Below are 6,763 nucleotides of genomic sequence, written 5' to 3'. Positions count from 1 at the left end.
GATACTTGGCCCGGCCCGACCCTAATCGGTCAGATTTTACCTGGCCCAATAAATTATAGGGTTAGGTATGGGTTTCTTTTAAAAAAAAAAAAAAACCAAAAGCAAGTCTGGGTCATGTTCGGGTTTTTGCAAAAACCCGGCCTGAACCCGAACCCGATCCGTTTATATATAAGTGAAAATACTAAAATACCCCCCCAACACACACACACACACACACAATATATTATATAAATTAAAAAAAAAAAAAAAAAAAAAAACCCTAATCCCATACCCATTTCACACAATCAGTTCACTCAGCCACCTCCCTACTCTCTTTCTCTTCTCCCACTTTTCACTTAGTCACTCCCTCTCACTCACCCCCAACCTTCGATCTGTCATCGCTGGCCTGATTAGCTTGAAGCCCTTCACCGTCGACCATCACTTACCTCCAGCCACCTCGCTTCATCCATGTTTCTCCACCAGACAACCTCGTTCTCTTTTTTTTTTTTTTTTTTTTTTTTTTTGTCTTTTTATTTGGGTTCATTTTGTCTCTATTATGTGAGTTGTTTGTGTTTATGTTTGTGATTTTGAAAGGGAAAATCATAAATCTACCAATCCTCAGATCTTTATTATTTTTCAACAATTTTTGTATGTGGGTATTTCATTCTTTGATTTTTTCTACCTAAATATACTCCTGCTAGTATAAAAAAAAAATTTATGTATTCAAGGCTTGAATCTGGGCAACGCTTGAATTTGGGCAAACACAAGAATCTGGCAAACATATTTTCAAAAATAATGATTCTAGCCAAACTTTTTTTTTTTTTTTTAATTATTGGGCCAAAATATAGGTTTCAGGAAAAAAAAAAAAAAAAATTAGGGATTGGGCCACGGTTTAGGCCCAAATCGTGGCATGGCTGGCGGGGCCCGCGGGTGCCCGACGGGCTGGGTTTGGGGTTAAGAAAAAAATTCATTTCATAAATGGGCCTGGTCCGAGTTCCGGGGGCAGACCTGCGGGTCGGGTTTGAGTATGAAAAAACCCGGCCTGAACCTGACCCATTGCCATTCCTAGCCAACAATAGTCATGGAGGTGGAAACTTTGGTAGCACGTGGACCACTTAGATTTGCTTTGGAACTGGGACTTGATAATATAGTTCTAGAAAGGGACTCTGACACTCTCATTAAGACTCTACAGACTGGCAACATTTCTTTAGCCCAATATGAACATATTGCAAATGATATACACTACCTTCTCGTACATCTCTTAACTTTCACCTATTCTCAAGTACATAGGGATTGTAATAAGATTGCTCACTTACTACTTACTAGCTCAAACAACAATTCTTCCTTTTCCCCCCTCCAATTGTTAGTCTAGATAAAAGATGTACCACTAGACATTTTTTTTTTCCTGTATTACAAACTAATTTGAATAGTCTTCCTTAATAATATGCATTGAACTTATTCACCAAAAAAAAAAAAAAAAAAAAAAAAAAACTAGTTTCATCTAATGATCCCCTTTTTTGGCTATATATATATATATATATATATCCACAAAATGGTGAACTACGTCAGACTCATATTCCTTAATCCTTCCATCCCTAAGTAGTCCATGTTTCTCTTTTGGGGTGTTTAAAAATTCTTTAATGGTTGAAAATTTTAAAATTTTCTTATTATTAAATAACCACACTTATTATTAAATAATTCCTCGAATTGAAATACTTATAATAAAATTATAATTGTAAATGACCTATGCTAAACCCATATAGGCTAAAATGTACTAAAAATTTCACTATCTCCCAAACAAACGTCTTTGAGGCTTGACCATAGGGTCTGTAGGGGTGATAGGCCCAATAGTATATATCTGTAAAAGTATTGGGCCGGGGGCCTAATCTGAGGATATTAAGTAGTCTGAGGACGGGTGAACACTATTATAGGAGTCCGTAGTAGGGAGTGAAGAGGTGTGGTTCAGTCATAAAAGTCCAAGGTGGTGATCCGAGGAGGAATGTCTCATCGGCTAGAAAGAATACACATGTTGACTCTCTTGCCACGCTCGCAACCTCCTTGGCACAAAATTTACCTCAGGTGATCCTTGTGGAAGACTTGTGTAAACCTACTGAAATAAGGAGAAACATGGTCCGTATTCATCAGATTAGGGTGGGTACTAGCTGGATGGATTGTATTGTGCTATTCCTTAAGGAGGACATCTTGCTCGATGGTAAGTTCAAAGCTGAAAAGGTACGGAGAAAAGCTCCTCGGTTTTGGCTGTCCGAGGACCAAAAATTGTACAAGCGCTCTTTTTCTGAGCCGTATCTGCTATGCATACATGCTAAGGCAGTTGGGCTACTCCTAGAAGAGCTACATGAGGGGATTTGTCGAAGCCACATAGGGGGGAGATCTTTGTCTCACAAGGCTCTCACTCAAGGATATTGGTGGCCAAATATACAAAGGGAGGCACAGGAGTATGTGAAGAAGTGTGACCAACGCAAAAAATTTGCTCCAAACATTCACCAACTAAGGAGTGTCCTTAATCCTCTGTCCAGTTCCTGACCCTTTGCTCAATGGAGCTTGGACATTGTAGGACCTTTCCCTAAGGCAACAAGGAATAAGAGATGGTTGCTGGTCAGCACAGATTACTTCACCAAGTGGGTTGAAACTGAACCACTAGCCAATATCAGGGACATGGATGCTAAAATATTTGTTTGGAAAAATATTGTCACTCGGTTTGGAATCCCTCGTACACTCATCTTGGACAACGGTTTTCAGTTTGATAGTAAAGCCTTTAGGAGGTATTGCTGAGACCTGGGCATTACAAATAGATATTTCACTCCGGCTTACCCATAAGGGAATGGACAGGCCAAGGTTTTCAATAAGGTCATAGTGAATGAACTTAAGAAGAGGTTGGATGATGCAAAGGGAAAATGGGTAGAAGAGCTGCCACACGTCCTTTGGACATATAGGACTATGCCTCGTAGATCCACAGGGGAGACGCCTTTTTCAATGACTTATGGAGCTGAAGCTGTGATTCCTTTAAAGACCGAATTCTCAACAGTGAGGACGAGTTCTTTCACTCCAAGCAACAATGATGAGCTGTTAGAGAAGAGTTTGGATCTGATTCAAGAGCGGAGAGAAAGCGTCATGGTTCAATTGGCGTATTATCAACATAAGCTCAAGTAAGGATACGACGCCAACGTGAGGTTAAGGACATTAGCACCTAGAGACTTGGTGTTGAGGAAGGCCTTGGATACTGCCAAGAACCCAACATGGGGAAAATTGGGGCCCAACTAGAAAGGGTCATATCGCATTACCTCGGTGGTTGGAATAGGTGCTTATTATCTGGAAAATCTAGATGAAAATGTTATACCACGCCCTTGGAATGTAAATAACCTATGAATGTATTATTATTAATGAAAGTCTTTTCTGCCATATTTTTTCTTATTATATTATGCATTACACCTCTTATTCATTCGGGTATCAAACAGAACCTTAGTCATGCTTGGTTCCTCAGACCACATAACTTGGATAAATTGATATTTTCAATCATTTTTCTAAGTGTTAAACAGAATCTTAGTTATGCTTGGCTCCTCAGACCTCATATTTTGGGTAAATTAATACTTCATGACATTTTTCTAAGTATCAAACAGAACCTTGGTCATGCCTGACTCCTCGGACCACATACCTTAGGTAAATTGATATTTTCAATTATTTTTTTAAGTGTTAAACATAACCTTAATTATGTTTGGCTCCTCGGATCACATAATTTGGGTAAATTAATATTTCATAACATTTTCTAAGTATCAAATAGAATCTTGGTCATGCCTGGCTCCTCGGACCACATACCTTGGGTAAATTGATATTTTCAATCATTTTTCTAAGTGTTAAACAGAACCTTAGTTTTGTCTGGCTCTTCAGACCACATACTTTGGGTAAATTAATACTTCACGACATTTTTCTAAGTATCAAACAGAACTTTGGTCATGCCTGGCTCCTCGGACCACATACCTTGGGTAAATTGATATTTTCAATCATTTTCCTAAGTGTTAAATAGAACCTTAGTTATGCCTGACTCCTCAGACCATATATTTTGGATAAATTAATACTTCATGACATTTTTCTAAGTGTTAAACAGAATCTTGGTCATGTCTAGCTCCTCGGACCACATACCCTGGGTAAATTGATATTTTCAACCATTTTTCTAAGTGTTAAACAGAATCTTAGTTATGTGTGACTTCTCGGACCACATGCTTTAGATAATTGTTTATTTAAGTATCTAATAGAATCAGCCATGCTGAATGACATAGATTTTCATTGATGTGACATGATCAAATGGATACTCTACCATTATGTATGTTTTTGAGGATAAGGTTATACTTTGCTGAGATTGTGGACTTAGTAGGTTTAACCTATCCTGCCGCTGATCATATGAGGTGTGATAACTATACTACCACTTATGTAGATAAATAAATGGAGCTATATCTCATTTCCATGTTAGTTAAGTGTTAAATGAAATAGAAGCTATGCTATAGGATCCATATAAATGACTCAAGTATGAAAGAAAAATTTATAACTGTCATTAAACTGATTACAAAAGGGAAACTGATTACAAGTCTTGGAAGTACAAACAATATATTTAAAAAAAAAAAAAAAAAAAAAAAAAAGGAAAAAAGAAGACAAGACAACTCAGGGCTTCATTTTTATCACAAGCTTGTCTTTTGGAATTTTGCCAGGCTGAGTGGTAGCTGCCGTGGAGGATGCTGGACCCTTACCCTTGGGGTCCTCCTTGGTAGGTATTGGGAGAGTTGCTAGAACAATCTCCATATTGTGAGGGGCTTCCTTTTCCTTGGATGTGTCCTTAGGGTTAGCTGGGGGCTAGATGGCATTATAGGCCACTTTCTTGGTCATCTCAACTGTCTTCTCAGCAACCTTAGGCAGCTCTACCTCCTTGGATGGGCTTTGGACTGAAGAGAGAGCTTTGGCTGGGCTTTCCTTCCCAATATCTGCTTCCTTGGAGCCAGCATCAGCCTTGGGGCCCGAGGAGCCTGAAGTGCGAATGGCTGGAGGATAGTACACATTTTCCGCTCTCCTAAGGGCAAAGGAAGCCTCAACCCCAGCTTGGTTAAGGGTCTCGTTCCACACTTGGAGGTAGTAGTGCCTACACACCTCCGAAACCTCAGCCATAAGGGCTTCTTCAATCTCTGCCATTCCCACATCATACCCATCTTGCTCCATTTGATCCTTGGCCTTCTCGGCTTCTTCCAATTTCTTTGATAGAATTTTTACTTGATCTCTGGGGGCAGCAAGATCGGCCTTGATTTGGCGAAGTTGTTTGCGCTGGGCCTCAACTTGTTTCTCTACCCCATTCAAGGCTGTCTTAGCACTTTTTCTGTCCCTTTCAGCCTCAATCAGCTTGGTGGTTAGCTCTTGGGACTTTTTTTGTGCCACCCTAAAGGCCTCCACGGTACCTATGCGCCTCGCTTCTTCATCCTTCATCATTCTATGAGAGGTGTTTACTATTTCCTCGGCCTTGTGCACGGATTGGACAGCCTTTCAAAAGAAAACAAATATATATATATATATATATATATATATATATAAAGGTTAGAGAAAACAAGGATAAGTATAAAAAAAAAAGGAAAGTAGTTAGGAAACTAACTAGAGTGAGGTCCCTCTTCAAACTGAGGAACACCTCATGCTTCCTCATAGACCATAAGTCGGCCATGTCTTCTAGCAGTAGCAGAGCTTGCTTCATAGTATCGGCTATGTATCCTATCTTCCCTTACTAAAAGTTTCTGATTGAAGCAACGGCAGGCAAGGGCGCTCCATCCAAGACTAGGGTGAGAGTCCAGGCAGGGGTCCCAACTTGGGAATCACCCCTCCTATCCATCAGGGTCTGTGTTACCCTGGCCTGCTTGGCTCCCCTCTAAGGCACGATCTCCTTAGCTAAGGGGCTTTTCCCTCCTACTGCATCCTGGCTTTTATGATCCCTCTTCCTTTTGTGATCAACAGGATCAGCTCGGAGAGGTTAAGTGGGCGAAAGAGGGGGAAGCTTGGCTTGAGTGGTCTTCTCGGGCACCTTATCCCTAGCTTGGGACTCCATAACTACTAGAAGACCAGCCCTGGGCTTGCATTGTATCCCTATGGCTTCTGGAATGAAGGGATCTCCTTGTGTTAGGCTTACTTAGGCCAAAGGCAAGTAACTGAAGTCACTAGTAGGAACCTCAGGGGATTCAAGTTAGTTAAAAGACCTTAAAATCGTCCTCCGATTCATCCTCGAAATCAAGCACTTCAACTATTTTCTCTTTTTCTTTTTCTTCTTTCTCTTCTCATTCTGTGGTGGCTAGCTAAGAAGGGGTTGCTTCATTCTCGACCTTACACTGAAAGATTGGTTCTACTTTTAGTACGCCCTGTGGTCTCGGACCTAGGTTGAGGAAGCTCGGCGCAGCAATGTTAATCAAATGCAGGCGCGGGTCTTTTGCTTTGATTACGCACTTCGGCGCTTGGAAACTTGATGAGAGTAGGGTGTAGCCGAGGATTATGTGTGCTGCCCTGAGCTGATCGTCACTATGAACGAACACCTCAGCCTTCGGTATCTTGTCTAAGTTTGGCTGGTTCACATGATTGAAATTTGGAATAGCAGCATTCTTATCTGCAAGACCATTTGGAAGACAAAAAAACATTGTTAGCAAAAATGGTACAAATCAAAGGAAAAGTTCAATTGCAAGCATAAATATAGACAAATGGGTAAAGAACATGTCAAGGGAAAAAGTGCTGATTTCCAAGTGATAAACCT

The sequence above is a fragment of the Quercus lobata genome, chromosome 11 (genome assembly GCF_001633185.2).
Source record: "Quercus lobata isolate SW786 chromosome 11, ValleyOak3.0 Primary Assembly, whole genome shotgun sequence".
Taxonomy (NCBI): Eukaryota; Viridiplantae; Streptophyta; class Magnoliopsida; order Fagales; family Fagaceae; genus Quercus; species Quercus lobata.
The sequence above is the reverse complement of the archived record's forward strand: the minus strand, read 5'-3'. Positions refer to the sequence as shown.